This window comes from Sus scrofa, chromosome 2 (assembly GCF_000003025.6).
Source record: "Sus scrofa isolate TJ Tabasco breed Duroc chromosome 2, Sscrofa11.1, whole genome shotgun sequence".
In the NCBI taxonomy this organism is placed as follows: domain Eukaryota; kingdom Metazoa; phylum Chordata; class Mammalia; order Artiodactyla; family Suidae; genus Sus; species Sus scrofa.
The window spans coordinates 141,110,373-141,128,484 of NC_010444.4; the positions used below are offsets into that span (position 1 = coordinate 141,110,373).

At 47.1% G+C, this 18,112-nt stretch overlaps 1 protein-coding gene across 3 annotated transcripts in view; it reads right to left on the bottom strand.

The window, feature by feature from the left end:
- SIL1 (SIL1 nucleotide exchange factor) overlaps positions 1-7,829 on the bottom strand; it is a 234,032-nt gene extending 226,203 nt beyond the window's left edge. Inside the window, exon 1 of one of the 3 annotated variants that reach the window (XM_021084842.1) lies at positions 7,603-7,829. The gene's annotated coding sequence lies outside the window, so the exon portion shown is untranslated. The remainder of the gene's footprint in view (positions 1-7,602) is intronic. The other 2 variants (XM_021084843.1, XM_021084846.1) reach the window with 2 other exon arrangements.

Genomic DNA, 18,112 nt, shown 5'->3' on the forward strand with positions numbered 1-18,112 from the left:
GAATATAGCTCCCTGTGCAATACATTAGGTCTTTGTTGCTTATTTATTTTACATATAGTAGTATGTTATCTGTTAATCCTAAACTCCTAATTTATCCTCCCTCCACCCGCTTCCCCTTTGGTAACCCTAAGATTGTTTTCTGTTTTGTAAATAAGTTCATTCGTATCATTTTTTTAGATTCCATATGTAGGTGATATCATATGATATTTGTCTTTGTCTGACTGACTTCATTTAGTATGGTAATCTCTAGTTCCACCTATGTTGCTGCAAATGACATTATTCCATTCTTTTTCATGGCTGAGTAATAATCTACCATGTCTGGATACATACATATATGCCACATCTCCTTGATCCATTCATCTGTCAGTGGACTCTTAGGTTGCCCCCCTGTCTTGGCTATTATTCAGTAGTGCTGCTGTGAACATTTTCTACCTCTGAGAAGTTTTAAATCACTCTGACATACCATTCACTCCTTCACTTTCTTTTTCTTTTAGAAATGTACTAAAGGTTTGCTTAGGTCATGAAATAAGGTCCACAGGTTCACTGGCCCCATTCTTTACAGAGCACACACACAGGAGGCTGGCCTTCTTCATTGGGCTCTACTTCCTTGTCTCTAAAACAAGTAGCAACTTCAGATCTGCTTTCCTTTGGGCTAAGAGCAAAAGGAAACACACTTCAACATAAACACGGAAAAAAAATCAGCATGACAGCCAAAAACCTCACCAGTGAGAGATGTAAGAAAATAAACAAGGCAGTCAGTGGGAGCAGGGCCTTCTCCCTCCCTAGAGATTTTTAACGTCAATAGCATCTTGCATCTTTACCAGGCCCTAAATAATTCTAACAACTTCTATGGCCATTCTCTGTGAGCCCTCTGGCTTGAGTCTCAGCTCTGCCACTAAAACACTGGTGGCGCTAAAAAAATATATTACCCATTTCACTTCTCTGGGGCTCGTTTTTTCAGTAAAATAGGAACCTATCAAAAGCAAAATGGAAGCACTGGGTGGTGACAGAACTTATCTCCTGACTCTTTGCTCACCTAAGGAACCACCAACAGCCATTCTTTGAATCTGAACCAGCTCCAGTCCTGATGTTTGCAGTGAAATTGATAGAAACTCCCTAGAACGATCTCTTCCAGCACAGAAACACCACAATTTTAGACTTGAGCAACTAGGCCCAAGGATGGAGATTTTGCTTCATGAACATAATTAAATTCTACCCCAATGAGTATGAAATGCAGAGGGTCATAAAATCAACCTTAAATACCTTGCTAAGGAGCTGGCCTTTCACGCTTCCAATGTCTACTACTCACTGGATTCAAAGCACCACTGATCAATGTTGTCTGTGTCAAGTGTCCTACTTCATGTTTCTTCCAGTGAACTTGAAGCCTGCAGTTTCCTACAGTTTGGTCAAATGGATGCTACTTCCTTGGGAACCTCACAGAAATGAGAGGCATGAACATGGAACTATTCTCAAATGCAAAGAAATGTCCACTGAAAAGTCTGCTGGGAGTTCCTGTCGTGGCTCAGTGGTTAACGAATCCGACTCGGAACCACGAGGTTGAGGGTTCGATCCCTGGCCTTGCTCAGTGGGTTAAGGATACGGCGTTGCCATGAGCTATGGTGTAGGTCACAGATGCGGCTCAGATGTGGCATTGCTGTGGCTCTGGCGTAGGCCGGCAGCTACAGCTCCGATTGGACCCCTAGCCTGGGAACCTCCATATGTCTTGGGAGAGGCCCCAGAAAAGGCAAAAAAAAAAAAAAAAAAAAAAAAAACAAAAAAAAGGCAGCTGGCAGGAGTTGCTGTCCTGGCACAGCAAGAATGAATCCAACTAGGAACCAGAAATAAATCTGACTAGGAACCCTAAGGTTTCGGGGTTCAATCCCAGGCCTTGCTCAGTGGGTTAAGGACCTGGCATTACCATGAGCTGTGGTGTAGGTCGCAGATGCGGCTTGGATCCCACGTTGCTGTAGCTGTGGTGTAGGTGGCAGCTGTAGCCCCAACTGAACCCCTAGCCTGGGAACCTCCATATGCCACAGGTGTGACCCTAAAAAAAGTCTGCTGGCGGAGTTCCCCTCGTGGCTCAGCAGTGACAAAACCGACTAGTATCCATGAGGACTTGGGTTTGGGCCCTGTCCTCACTCAGTGGATTAAGGATCTGGCATTGCTGTGGCTGTGGTGTAGGCCAGCAGCTGTAGCTCCAATTAGACCCCTAGCCTAGGAACTTCCATATGCCATGGCTGTGGCCCTAAAAAGAAAAAAAAGAATGCTGGAGTTCCTGTCATGGTGCAGTGGTTAACAAATCCGACTAGGAACCAAGAGGTTGCGGGTTTGATCGCTGACCTTGCTCAGTGGGTTAAGGATCTGGCATTGCCGTGAGCTGTGGTGTAGGTCACAGACACAGCTCGGATCTCGCATTGCTGTGGCTGTGGTATAGGCCGGAGGCTACAGCTCCGATGAGACCCCTAGCCTGGGAACCTCCATATGCCAAGGGCAAGGCCCTAGAAAAGAGGAAAAAAAAAAAAAAGAATGCCTTCAGTCAAGACAGGGCCAGCAAGCAGACATCAGAAACATACCCCTTTCCACTTCTCTGTGGAAATGACAGGGGACATGGGCTAAATATCAAACATTACCCAAAAGCTCCAATTTCCAGTCCAGGAACACCTGAGCTCAGCTATGAGAAAGACCAAGGAGGCGCCAGAGAAGCAGTAGGTAAGTGCAAAACCTCAGAAGCCCAAGATCTGGAAGAAAATAAGGATAATAAAGAATAAACTCAAAAAAAAAAAAAAAAACAATCAGCTCATGTCCAGCCTCCGTGAAGAAGTCCAGGTAACAACAACCCTCCCATCTCCACCTTCACACACATTGCATTTCTTCTCCAACTCTCTTAACATCATTAGGCTTTGAGGGAGACAACATGGAATAACCCCAGAAATAGACAAACAACTTCTGCTCTGAATTGTTAGGAATATCCGTAAGCAAAGCAGAATTGTCATTCTTACTAATCCTCATGCTCAGATATCTAATCGCCAAGGAGTTTACTGGGCCTGCTACGCCTTTTTGGTAACAGCCTGCACACAACATGCTCAGTGATTAGAAACTGCTCTGCTGGTTGGCATATGGAACTAGTAAGGCCAAATCCACAGCTTTGACCCTTCTAAAAAGGCCAACTAGTTCAAATCTTTCCATGACCCCATTAGCTACAGCCAGCCATTGCATAAGAGGCCCCAAAAGGAATGAATAACAAAGGCGCTATCACTAAGGCATCTCCCATCTGGGAAAACTCAGTGATCTCTTCAATAGCAGGAACTCGCTTTCACTTTCGCATCCTTGACATTTTTCACTGGACCTGGCATCCAACTGGGCCTTGAGAAAATAAGCTGAATGGTCAAATATCCTACTAATGACTGCAGACTCTTGAGGGGTGGAGGTGGGCAGCACAGTGCAAGAGAAATAGCACTGGACTCTGGAGTCAGAACTGGATTTACAGATTGGCTGCTCCAAACCTTGTGACCTTGATCAAATCTCTTAACCTCAGCCTCAGTTACTTCATCTGTAACATGGGGATAATACCAACTACCTTACAAGGTTGATATGAGGACTGGATGAGATAATCTTCTCCTGCTTTTACTAGTTTGATGTTTGAGGTACTGAAAAAGCTTATAGCAATTGCTGGAACCTCTAGACAGAAAACAAGCCTTGATGACTATTTCAGTGAGAGAATAAAAGATAAGACCACACATTCTCAATGAGGGCAAAATCACTCCCAAGGGGGTGAAAACTGATTTTTAGGGAAGAAAAATCTTAGCTATCACAACAGTTTGTGGCCCTCCAAAAGGCCACAGTACATAAACAGACACACAGTATATCTGTGATACTGAAATTCTATTGTGGGGAGATGGGGTGCAATCAGGAAAAAAAAAATTTCAAAAGGTGATGAGAAAGTTCCCTTGTGACACAGCGGGTTAAGGATCCAGCATTGCTGTGGCGCAGGTGCGATGCAGGGTCTATGCCTAGCCTGAGAACTTACACGTGCTGCAGGTGAGGCAAAAAAAAAAAAAAAAAAAAAAAAAAAAAAAATGGGGGAAAGGCCCAAAAGATTGAGAAACACTTGATTTGATGTCCAAAGGCCTGGCCCAGTTTCTGCAAGAAACTGATCATACTGGCACCCTGATCTTGCACTTCCAGCCTCCAGAGCTGTGGGAAATAAATGTTATTTAAACCACCCTGTCTAAGGTATTCTGTTACAGCAGCCACTTCTCAGTGCCTCAAACAGCGCCTAGGGCACAATCAGGAGAAGGTGCGCAGACACAGCCAGCCCACACAAACCCACCCTGGTCTATGAGCTGCCTGGTGGAACCTGAAGGAACTGTAAGTCTGTGCCAAACACATTCAGTTGCTGCAGGATTCTCACTGTCTCCAAGGCAGAAAAGCACACAAGTGAGGATGTCAGGTATAAACGCGTCACACATCAGGCAAATTTTAGCAGGTTCCTCACATGTGTCCTGATCAGCCTGAATCTTTCAAGAGGTTTTTATCCCAAACACAAATTATTACGGTTGAAGCTAGGAATCCGGGGTTACCTAAAGGCCCACCTGAATGATAACAGGTTATTCTCCCCCTCTTCTCAGTAGCAAAACCCTTTGTGAAAGTAAATGAAGAAAAAGGCAAGAAATTCTTTCTTTAAATCCCGTATAATTAAAATAAGAAGCTCTATGCTATGGAAAACTAAGGCTTGCGGCTTAAAACGGACTCAGAGAAGGATAAAGCGTTCATCCTCACTCAGAAAGAGAAAAGATTAGCTCCACAAGGGCAGGTCTCCAAATTGACACCAAATCCAGAAGTTAGAGATGCCTGTGCCACTGAGCGTGATCTAAGCACCAGCTGAGGCCCGAGAAAAACCCCCAGGAATCTACAACCAATGGAGCCAGCAGTGTAAGAATGTTTAGATTAGCTTTCCTGAAAAGAGGCTTACTCTGTAAGACTGGGAGAGAGCCTCTGTCACGCAGCTTTACTTAAGAAAGGACAGAAAACGAATGAAGAAAAAGAAGGCAGGATGAGAAAGTCAGAGCATAAACCTACAAACATAATGAATGACAATAAGAAGACATCCACCTATTTGAAATAACTTGCCTTTAGAGACTATGATATCTTTTTTTTTCTTTCTTCTTTTTTTGGGGGGCAGGAGGGGGGAACACCTGCAGCATACAGAAGTTCCCAGGCTGGGGGCCACAATAGGAACTCCTTGATGTCTTTTTTAATATTCTCATTAATAGCAAATCTTCATTGAGGGTGAAAACAGTTATTGCAATCCTGCATCCCAAGAGGTCTCATGTGTCTTATCTCATATAACCACTCTTCAAAGTATTACTCCTGTTTTTATACAGGGGAAAACTCAGCCTAAAAAGTGAAAAACTTGTCCAAGGTCATATGGCTTATAAGTGATAGAATCAAAACTCATGTTCACCACACACCAAAAAACCCATTGGGTTCACTTTAAATGAACTGTTAACTCATCTGAAGACAAAGTCAGGGGACAAGGTAGCTTAACCGTTCCATTTGGGGTTTTAAAAAAATGAAACAGTACAGTATCATGTACTAATGAAAGTGATCTCTCATATGGTTCAAAAACATCTGCGAAGACAATTTCAGAGATAATTTTCAAAACTGGCTTTAGACAGGTGTTGCCATTGTGGCTCAGCAAGTTAAGAATTCAACACAGTCTCCTGGAGGATGCAGGTTCGATCCCTGGCCTCGCTCAGTGGGTTAAGGGACCAGTGTTGCCATGAGCTATGGCATAGGTCAAAGATGCAGCTCAGATCTGGCGGGGCTGTGGCCGTGGCATAGGCAGGCAGCCACAGTTCGGACTCAGCCCCTAGCCTGGGAACTTCCACCTGACGCAGGTGCGGCCCTAAAAAGACAAAAACAGTAACAAAAAAAAACCCAAAAAACGAAAAGCCTGCTTAGGACAAAGGCCCTATCACTTAAGTGATGCCACTCTCCACCCCTCAACCCCCACCATTTACTCTTACACACACCATTCCAAAGGAGACCAACACTCACTGAGAATTAAGTTCTGGCATGTTTTATTTTGAACCCTTTTGGTTACTTTTCAGTTTCACTTAATTAACCTTTTCTCCTGCCAATGCAAAACACAGGGGCTCAAAATTGGCCTCTGCATTTAAGCAAGTAATAGCTGGAGTTCAAGGACGGCTGGGAGGGGGAAGGAGGCAATAATCAGAGGACAAGGCAACCTCATTCCTGGGACCACATCACTACGAACATATTCCCCATTCCCAGTATCTGTAAAATGGGCACAATAGCTCTTTTCTGTTGCCAATTTCATCAGAACAACACATGTATTAATTAGCAGATTAATCTTCTAAACACCCAAAGGAAAAGTTAAAATAAATCTGATGTGGCAACACTTTTAAAACCAAGAGCCATGTTCTCAGCTGAAACCACAGACCAAGGCCTGATCCATGCTACACAAACATCCATTTTGATGTCCTCACACCCTGGCTCCCATCAAAATCCTATCCAATCTCCAAATCTGGCTATTTGAAAAAATCTCAGAAAAGACTTGCGTGGGGACAGCTAAGAAGACACGAGCTACAAAACACATCTTTCATATTGTCAAAACGAACACTGTCTTTATAAACATCAGTTTCTTCTCCTAAAAAACATGGAAGACGCCTTCTTTTAAAGCCTACCTAGTCTAGGTTTAATCCAACCTCCTCAATCCTCCAGAGAAGTTATTTTAGGCCAGAAAGCCAGAGGGACTTAAATCGAGGCCACGTATTTTAAAATATTTATTAGAAAACTAATCTTACATGAGTCACACTTATTATTTTTTAAGGCAGCCAAAAGTCCTCTAGCTCCCATTGTGCAAAGGAAGCCCCAATGACCTCACACATGTTGGGCATTTCCTGACTCCTTGTCTTTTCCACCTACAGCCCCTAAATTGGGGCACAAATTTCAACTGATTTTCGCTTGCCTTTTGAAGCAGATAATTTCAAGGCGAGGAAAGAGGACCTGAATCGGAACCCCCTGGGGCGGAGTGTAGGCGCCAACCCCGGTTTATACAAAACTCCTGTGCGTAAAACCCAGGAATAGGCCCAACCGCCTAGGTGATTTGAAACACACCAAAGTCTGTAACCCCTACGGTAAAGGGAAGTATTTCGTCTACCAAGGCAAAGGAAAACTCAAGACAAGAGTGGAAATACGACGCGAGGTAGGACGCAATTCCATATGGTAAAGAGACACCAGAATGGCAACACTGGAGCTGGTGGACAGATGCAGAAACTGAGGCCCAAAGAAAGGAACTAAAAGAGATGAGGACCCCACAGTCAGGTTCGGACCCCCGCGGCTTCCTCTCCTGGCCTTGAAGCAGGATCACTGCAGGCGTTCTGAGTGGGAGAGGTAGGGAAAGCGGCCCTCGGGCTGAGAAGCCAGGTCTGCCACCACTACTGAGGAGGCCGGAGCCCACTTGTACTTCCCGCTCGGGAGACACCACGTGTGAGGGGTGGGAGCCCCGGAACAGCACTGGCAGCGCGCTGGGCACCCAGCCGCGGCCCAGGGCCGGGCGGCCCTCACCGCCCCTACCTGCGGCTCCCCGCCCGGCAGCCGAGGGGCAGACACAAACCCCACAATTCCAGGCGGCCGCAGCGGCAACCAGCTCCCCGTGCGCAGACGCGGCGGCCACGGTCAGAACTTGCGCGCGCCCGGCTATTACGTCACTGGCTTCCTCGCCCAATTGTCTTCTTCCAGAACCGCGGCAGCCCCACTCCTCTTCCGGCACTCGAGGTGCTGAGCCCGGCTCCTCTCCGGCTTGTTAAGTCCCGCCCCCTAGCGTCTACATGAGCAAACCTCCTGAAACTTATTCGGCCCAGTATCCTTCCGCCGGTGTGAGAGACATCTAAAACAGGTACCCGCAGGCCTGGATTTGCTTCCAAGGTAGAACAGAGTGGAACTTTGAAGTTTCATCTCTGATTTCCCAACAGCTTAACTTTTTTCTAGCGGAAAGATCATCAGAAAGAAACCAGAGGTGGTAGGAAATAAAAATAGATCAAACTGGTATGACTCAGTTGGGATAAAGCTGAGTCTCAAGCAATAAATAGTCCTTAGAAAATTCATGCAGAATAGGCCACCTGCAAGTCACCTACTTTATATACTTATGTATTGTGCGAATTGACAAGGACCAATTATTTTAAAAATAAAAGTCACCTGCAGCTCTAATTCAGCTCAAAGCACTGAGTAGCTTATTTATACATGCCAGGTGTTGCAAATACATTATATTTCCTTCTCATGACGCTTTAAGATCAGAACTGTTATCCCCTTTTTATAGATGGGGAAGCTGAGATTCAATAAGTTGAAGGACTTAAGTGAAGTTTGTACAGTCCAAAAGCGGTAGAACTGGGAATTTATGCCAGATTTGGGTGCCTGCAAAAGTCCTGTTCTCTGATCCTGTTAGACCTTCCCCTTGCCTAGGCGCTTAACCTGGCAGGAAAAATGGGGTGCTCAGTCAGAGTCCAGACCCAGTGATTGCAGGTCCTTCAGAAGTGGAGAAAAGGGGGAGTTCCCATTGTGGCTCAGAGGATTAAGGACCCCAACAGTGACATGTCTGTGATGATGCAGGTTCAATCCCTGGCCTTACTCAGTGGTTAAGGATCTGGCATTGCTGCAAGCTGCAGTATAGACCTCAGCTACCGCTGGGATTGATGTTGCCATGACTGTGGCATAGGCCTCAGCTGCAGCTCGGGTTTGACCCCTAGCCTGGGAACTTCCATATGCTGCAGGTGAGGCCATAAAAAGGAAAAGAAAAAAGTGGAAAAAAGGATAATTTAAACAAGAGCAAACAAAAAACCTATGTTTGGTATTCCTTTCCCTTTCCACGTATTATGTGAGCTTCCAGCAGTTAATCTACCTTTTTTATTGCGTTTACTTCAAGCAGGTGGGAGCTTGGCTTTGCAACCATGAACGAAGTTTGGTTAGTAGCCTGGGAAGGGAGAACAAGCCCCTGGGTAACAGTTCAGTAGGTAGTGCCAGTTTATTAAAAAGACCTACAAGAGACATTCTTCTGCCACTGGGGAGAAAGGACAGGGAACAGTTCACATTTCCCGTGGAACACCCAGTGGACCAGTGACAGTAGCTGGGCCGAGGAATAATTCTAGATTGGGTCACTGCCTAGCATCATGAGGACAGATGATAAAGCAACAGATATCTATTGCATCAGGGATACGTTGCAAAAGCAACATGTAAATTACAATTCAGAGTGACACAAATTATAAAGATACTAATCGGAGTTCCTGTGGTACAGTGGGTTAAGAATCCAAATACAGGAGTTCCCATCATGGCTCAGTGGTAATGAACCTGACTAGGATCCATGAAGATGCAGGTTTAATCCGGCCTTGCTCAGTGGTTTAAGGATCCGTGTTGCCATGTGGTGTAGGCCACCAGCTGTAGCTCTGATTCAGTCCCTTGCCTGGGAACTTCCAAATGCCATGAGTGCAGCCCTAAAAAGCAAAACAAACAAACCAAAAAAAACAACCCAACTGCAACTGCAGCGGCCCAGGTCACTGTGGAGGCATAGGTTTGATTCCTCGCCTGGAGCAGTGGGTTAAAGGATCTGGCATTGCTGCAGCTGCAGCTTAGGTCACAACTGCGCCTCAAACTCAGTCCCTGGCCTGGGAACTTCCATGTGCCATGCACGCAGCCATAAAAAAAAATTTTTTTTTAAGATGTTAATAAAGTGCTACAAAAATAAGATGTTTAAAATAGAATAAGCTCAAATCTTAGAATTAATAAATAAATGCATGAGCCAAGAGAAGAGTCCAACTGGACACAGCTGGCAGCACTCACTGGAGCCTGACTTCCTTCTTGGGACAGATCTAATCAGCTCAAGTGGGTAGGGAAGAGAAATTTTGTGCCCCTCGATCCTCGAAAACTTAAAGGCGCTACTGAGAACCCTACATTCCCAGGGGAGCCAGCCCTGAGCTCAAGTCTACTGAGCTGCTAAAAATCAGTGTGTGTGGTGAGGCCTAAACAGACTGCCGCTGTTCTCACGGCCCTTAAACAAAGTGGATCACTGTGAAAGTGGAGAGTTTGAAATCCAGGGATCAGATTGAGTGATGGGATCACAGTGGTCTCTTCTCTTTGTTTCCCTGTATTACTCTTGGAATTGAGCAGAAATAAGTTTTAAATTTCCTTTTAAAGGAGTTCCCGTTGTGGCGCAGTGGTTAATGAATCCGACTAGGAACCATGAGGTTGCGGGTTCGATCCCTGGCCTTGCTCAGTGGGTTAAGGATCCGGCATTGCCATGAGCTGTAGTGTAGGTTGCAAACGCGGTTCGGATCCCGAGTTGCTGCGGCTCTGGCGTAGGCCGGCAGCTACGGCTCCGATTAGACCCCTAGCCTGGGAACCTCCATATGCCGAGAGAGCAGCCGTAGAAAACGCAAAAAGACCAAAAAAAAAAAAAAATTTTCCTTTTAGGAGTTCCCATCATGGCGCAGTGGTTAACAAATCCGACTAGGAACCATGAGGTTGCGGGTTCGGTCCCTGCCCTTGCTCAGTGGGTTAATGATCCGGCGTTGCCGTGAGCTGTGGTGTAGGTTGCAGACGTGGCTCGGATCCCACGTTGCTGTGGCTCTGGCGTAGGCCAGTGGCTACAGCTCCGATTCAACCCCTAGCCTGGGAACCTCCATATGCCGCGGGAGCAGCCCAAGAAACAGCAGCAACAACAACAACAAAAAAGACAAAAAGACAAAAAAAAAAAAAATTTTCCTTTTAAATAAAGAAACAGCCGAAAAGCCTTCTCTCCCTCGCGGTTCTGCTGGAAAGCTTCCAAGTTCCCTCTTCCACTCCCTAAAGCAGCAAACCCTTGCAAAGGGAAAGTGTCTGAGGAAGCACCTTCAACCCATCCACCATCAATCCAAGGAAACCACAGCACCCACCCCCAGAGCCCTGGCTAGGCAGGGATTTCTATGATAATCTAGCCTTGCTCAGCAAGCAAAATATGTTGAGTAGATCATTTCTCCTCTGATCCACCTTTCTCAGTTCATCTCCCACAAGCCTGATGCCCAGTTGTGTGAAAGCATTCCTGGCATCAGGGATTGGCTCCCTGCTCTCTGTGGATGGGCCTAGAATATTGAGTGGGGGGAGCAGGAACCTTAGCGCTCTGTCTCATCGCCCTATTGTCCTGCCTCCTCTTCCCCACACACCCCCTACCCCAGCTCTCACCATACACTTTTTTTTTTTTAACAGCCGCACCTGAGGCATATGGAGGTTCCCAGGCTAGGGATCAAATCGGAGCTACAGCTAGGGCCTACACCACAGCCACAGCCACGCCAGATCTGAGCCACATCTGTGACCTATACCACAGCTTACAGCAATAAATGATCCTTAACCCACTGAACGAGGCCAGGGATCAAACCCACATCCTCAGAGACAATGTTGGGTCCTTAACCTGATGAGCCACAATGGGAACTCCACCATAAGCTTTTTTATTTTATTTTATTTTATTTTAATTCTTTGCAGGAGGATTTATTATTACTTGCTACAAGTAAGGAGAACATCCAGGATCTTTCCCAAAGCAGTGTCTCCTCACCATTCAAATCCTGTTGCCAAGGAGTTCCTGTTGTGGCTCAGTGGTTAACGAATCTGACTAGCATCCATGAGGATGCAGGTTCAATCCCTGGCCTTGCTCAGTGGGTTAAGGATCTGGTTTTGCTGTGAGCTGTGGTGTAGGTTGCAGACATGGCTTGGATCCCACATTGCTGTGGCTCTGGCGTAGGCTGGCAGCTACAGCTCCAATTGGACCCTTAGCCTGGGAACCTCCATATGCTGCCGGTGCAGCCCTAAAAAAAAAAAAAAAAAAAAAAAAAAATCCTGCTGCCAGGAATCACTTCTGGACTTCAGGCATTTTATTTACTTGAACGTGAGTACTAAGCTACAGGCCAGCCACTGGCTATGAGGATACAGCTGTGAAACAGTCCCACTTGTTCCTACCCTCAAAGGCTCAAGGTCAGATGAGAGACAAAGAAATGTAAACAGATCAAATCAAAACAGTCCAGCAGGGGCCATAAAACAGAAATATTAACGAAGAGCTATAAGAATAAACCTATGCAGTTCGCACTGTCATCTATCTTTCCAGATCCCTTATGCGAATAAAACTCTTTCCCATTCAGCATCCTGTTTGCTCCAGACAGCCCTATGAGGCAGCCAGGGCAAATTTCATCCCCACTTTACAAATAAAAGAACAACACTTCTGTCTAAACTCTTCAGAGCTGGGATGTCCCGTAGAGTAGACAACAGTCACATGTAGACTTTAGACTTAAATTAATTGAAATTCAAATGTAAAACTCACTTCCTTGGCCACTCTAATCACATTTCAAGTGCTCAAGAGTCACAGGGGGCTAACGTCTACCGTGTTGGACAGTGCAGATCATGGAACATTTCCATCGTCCCTAAAAGCTCCCCTGGACAACTGTGTTTCAGAAGTCCTGAGAGGCAGGGCGAGGGCAGGAGGGGGAAGCCAGAGATTGCCCTCAGTGTTCCCTGAAAAGCTAACTTGAGCTGTCAGTGTAGAAAAATTGAGAAGCTGAGGGGCACTCCTGAGGAGACCAAGAGGACCTGGCCATCAGAACCACAGCCCTCTGCTGCCTGAGCTGCATCCAGATGGAGTGCATGGCCGGAGCCAAGGCAGGGCGAAGACCAGAGACCTCTGCCCTGGACCTGTGCACACTGGAGCCCATCTAAGCAGCTTCCTTGCTGGTAGTTAGGAATTCTGGGTCTCTCCGGCTCAGGAGATAGCAAGGACCTCAGAGTACGTGCTCCACCTCTGGTGCATCTCTAAAGGCCGCAGTAGCAGAAAAGGAAAATTTTAAAAACCGTGTTTACAGCCCCTGTGAAAGGGATGTGGGGCCTCTGTATGATCGCTTCCACCTGCTGGAGGGCTTTGGCATCTCCAGAGGGGGTTGGCCAGAAAAAGGTCAGTAAATTTAAGCTGCATTTGCTTTCCGCTAAACGGCCTCCCTGTTACAAAGGGAAAACACACAAAAAAGACTTAGGCAAGATCTCAAAGGCTTCCCGAACAGCTCCCACTGGGGCCAAAGCTAAACCCAAGAACCATGATTCCTGTCTCCAGAAACACCTTCAACCACGCACCTCCGCATGAACACAGACATCTGCCATAAATGTACCGCCTGAAGTCTCCCACACAGACACCACATCACAGAAACAGACACACAGTTACAGCTGCATAAAGAGGCAACTACAGACCTTTTTTTTTTTTTTTGGCCAGGCCTACAGCATGTAGAAGTTCCTAGGCCAGAGATCAAACCCACAGCACAGCAGCAACTCAAGCCACTGCAATGACAATGCCGGATCCTGAACCTGCTGCACCAAAAAGGAAGTCGCAATAATTTATTTAGCAATTTGGGCAGGGCGTGGCGGGGAAGAATAGACTCCGTGTACCATCAGGTGGGGAGGCTCACCTAAGGTATGGAGCTCGCTCACATGGTAGGCAGTTGACACTGGCTGCTGGTTAGGACCTTAGTTGGGGCTGTCAGCCAACACGCTGACAAGGTGCCTCTCCCGGGAGCTGCTTGGCTCCTTATGACTTGATGGCTGGTTTCCAAGAACGAGCATCCCAAGAGAACCAAGCATTAAAGTCCACAGTATTCTGTGATCTAGCCTCAGAAGTCAGGAAGCATCATTTCTGCCATACTCTGCTGGTTGAGGGAGTCACAGAGGTCTGTCCACATTTAAGGAGAGATGAGAAAGCTCACCTTTTGAAGGAGTGGCACTGTCATCTTGTGAGAAGGACATGTGGGATGGGATACATCACAGCAGCTACCTCTGGAAGATACAGTTGGCCCACACCCTGGCACAGACACCCACACTGATGCACACAGCTTACACATTCAGACTCAGAAGATACACAGCACACTGACATGTTTACATATGTGGATAAATGAAAACATCCTGCATTTACACACATGAACACTATCACACAATGACACGCACATTCGCATATATATTACTCTATGATTACACAATTAGACATGTCCAGTGAAACTTGCAAACATACACATGTAAAGTAGCCTTGAAAGCCAATCAGAGGGAGTTCCCGTGCATTGTGGCTCAGTGGTAACAAAGCTGACTGGTAGCCATGAGGACTCAGATTTGATCCCTGGCCTTGCTCAGTGGTTACAGATTGTTGCCGAGAGCTGTGGCGTAGATCGCTGATGTGGCTCAGACCTGGCGTTGCTGTGGCTGTGGTGTAGGCTGGCAGCTACAAGCTCTGATTCGACCCCTAGCCGGGGAACTTCCATGTGCCACAGTGCCGCCCTAAAAAGATGAAAGAAAGGAAGGAAGGAAGGGAGGGAGGGAGGGAGAGATGGGGGAGAGAAAGGAAGGAAGGAAGAGAGAGAGAGAAAGAAAGAAAGAAAAGGAGGAAGGGAGGATGGGAGGGAAGGAAGGAGGGAGGGAGAAAGGAAGAAAGGAAGAAAAGAGAACCATTAGAGACCCTAGGTAAACCAGAATGGTGACAGATGGAGTATAACCTAGATGTCAGCTGTCCCCCATTCTGCTCCACGTCCCCACCGAGAACCCTTCCCGCAACAGCATCGGGCTGAAGTGTAGCATTTGCGGAAGGCTTCTTGGGCTGATGGAGAGAACATTAACCCCCACACCCTGCAGCAGACAACTGGACAACCTACCTGAGCAGTTCTTTCCCCCGGGGTCCCTGCCTCACCTAGGTCACCTCCGTGGTCATTTATCTTTTCTTTCCCTCACACAGTCCTCAGTTGGCCAGATCATGCCTCCGTCGCCTGTCCTTTCCCTCGAGCTTCCAGTTTCCTCACCCCTTAATCACACAGAGAAGTTCAGATGTGCGCAGGCCCACAGTTAAGGGCTGCTATAAAGTCAGGTGAGGACCGTACCTGGAACCCAGGTGGTCTGAAAACAGGCTGCTCTTTCACCCCTCCTTTTCACGGAGCACCTGCTCTCTGTTGACGTCTGCAGCACCCCGAGATGTCTGACGGGCCGAGACAGTTTACCGTGAGGTCCAAATCTGGGGTGAGCCAGGTTGCCTGGAAGAGTTCGTTGCCATCTCCAACCCCCCACACCTGAGGGAGCCCTAAGAATCAGGCTGTTGGAGGGCAGCTCTCCTACACGGACCAGGCGCTCACAGTCCTAGGTCAGCAAGCCAACAATGGGAGAACCCGTCCCTCCTATGACATCGTCCCCAGTAGAAGTTCGCAAGCACCAGGGCTTTGGGACATCACATGTGGAGAACAAGGCTTGCCATGTGGCATGTCACAGAACACAGGATCATCAAATCCAGTGTCACTGTCAGCAGAAAGCCCAGATGGAGAGGAGCTCTGTACAAACAGGCTTTGAAAACCCGACAGACATTTCAAGTCCTGATGGCCTCTCCCTTGCTAAGTACGTTGCTTTAAGCTTAACTAACCTTAGAGGGGTGTTTCCTTATCTGTAAACGGTGATAATGTTAGTACTTAGCTCAGTAATTGTTATGGGATTAAATGGAATAATAAATGTAAAGCACTCAGCCCATGCCTGGCACGTCCCTGCTGAAGGTTCCTGGCTAATGGTATTATTCTTTTCCCTGCCTGTTGGCTACGCAGACATTGTGTTAGAGCCTGGGCAAAGTTCCATCACACACGTATACACGTGTGGGTCCTTACAGACTCACACAGGGGATCCTACTGCACACCCTACTTACAGTCTCAGTAATTATCCCACGCCCAGACCTACGCGAACTTCATACACCTTAGAGTTCATGCCCAGACAGTACAGAAGCTGCTATGGAAAGGTTGGAAGAAGGGGTCTTAGGCAGACAAATGCTCTCTCCAGTCCAAAAGGAGACGCGCGCAAAAATGAAAGGTACGGGGGTGTCTCTGGGACAGAAGGTTTCAAGGGAGCTCTTCTGGGGAAAACACTGCATCTCCTGAGCTGGGTGAGGATGACAAGTTGAATGTGTTTTTTCTCAGCAGTGTCTTTATTACTGCATATGCTGGAGCACACAAGAAGCCAGCTCAGGTGACAAGGAGCTGGTCACATGCAACCAATCATCCTGATTGTCTCTACAGAGACGCCCAGGGTGGGAGGCACTGGCACCGAGATCATGAGGGAATTATGAGACCCATCGAGCCATCGTTAGAGCCACTGTGGGGAACAGCTTCCCTGGCTGGAACCGGCTGGCACAGCCACTGGAACCCTCTTAATGCCTGTTCCTCGGGAACGGGCCGGGTAAGAGCTGAAGTCTGGAGTAAAGCTGAGGGGTCCTGCTCCAGGGCTGGGGATCTAGGGGCTCTGGCCTTGTCCACTCCTCACCCTGGGGAACAAAGACCATAATGACAACCTAACTTTACAGAACAATAGAACTTTACAGAACTGAACAGTTGGACAGCACTTTACAGTTTATAACCCTGTCTCTCATTCATTATACCATTTAATTCTCAAGGAATCCTGTGAGATGCAGGTGACATTGTCCCTCATTAACCGAAAAAGAAACCGAAGTTCAAATACTCTGAAAGATGCAGCGCAGTAGAGATGGCCCATGGTGGGCCCCAAATGCAGAGTGCTTCTGAGAGCCCAGTTCGACCTCAGCTTTGATCCAGAGGCACATCTAGTATTTTCATATTACAAATAGGTCAGGTTTTACCCACCAGAGTGTATCCATTAATGAGCAAGTGCATTGAGTTCCTATGCCAGGTGGTGTGCAAAGAGCTGACAAAAGAATGGTGAGTGAGCTGACTTAGTCCTCGAGTCAATTAAAGAAAGCCTCAACTTCTTTGCATGCCTGTCACTGAGAAGTGGGGTACATTCGCCCTCCCTCAGAATCTGGGTTGGCCTGTGACTGCTTCGACCAGTAGAGGACAGAACAAGTGCCTCTCTCCAGCATAAGTCCAGTCTTTGAGGGTTTCCGCCTTGGTCGTTTGGCTCCCTGGCCACTCTTGCATGAGTCCAGCCACCCTGAAGAAAGGACATGTGAAGAGGGAGAGGGGCCCAGCAGAGCTCAGGCTTCCAGCCTTCTTGTCAAGGTACCAGACATGTGAGTTCAGCCTTCTTGGACCCTCTGGACCAGTCTGGCTTCTACTGAGTGCCACTGAGAGGTCAGGATCACCTAAGGCTGAATAAAATCCTTCCTGAAGTCCTGATGCACAAAGTCATGAGACCTAAGAAAATGGTTGCTTTGACAAACCTTTTCTATAAAGGACCAGATAGTAAATATTTTAGGCTTTGTGGAGCCATATACCCTCTCTGGTCACATATCTTTTTTTTTTTTTTTTTTTTTTTTTTGCTTTTTAGGGCCACCCCTGCAGCATACGGAGGTTCCCAAGCTAGGGGTCAAATCAGAGCTATAGCCATGGGTCTACACCACAACCACGGCAAATCACGTCCAAGTCACATCTGCAATCTACGCCACAGCTCATGGCAACACCAGATCCTTAACCGACTGAGAGAATGCTAATCAGATTCATTTCTGTTGAGCCGCAACGGGAACTCCACATATTGTTCTTCTTTGATGTATATCACATATCATTCTTGTTTGATATTGAAATGTGATATTTTCCACATTTAAAAATGTAAAAAAACGGAGTTCCCTGAGTTCCTGTCGTGGCGCAGTGGTTAACAAACCTGACTAGGAACCATGAGATTACAGGTTCGATCCCTGGCCTTCCTCAGTGGGTTAAGGATCCGGCGTTGCCATGAGCTGTGGTGTAGGTTGCAGACGCGGCTTGGATCCCATGTTGCTGTGGCTGTGGTGTAGGCCGGCATCTGTAGCTCCCATTTGACCCCTAGCCTGGGAACCTCCATATGTCATGAGTGCAGCTCTAAAAGGACCAAAGACCAAAAAAAAAAAAAAAAGTGAAAAAGGAGTTCCTGTCATGGCTCAGTGGTTAACAAACCCAACTAGTATCCATGAGGACGTGGGTTAAATCCCTGGCCATGCTCAGTGGGTTCAGGATCCGGCGTTGCCGTGAGCTGTGCTGTAGGTCAGAGATATGGCTCAGATCTCGTTGCTGTGGCTGTGGTATAGGCCGATGGCTTCAGCTCCAATTCAACCCCTAGCCTAGGAACCTCCATA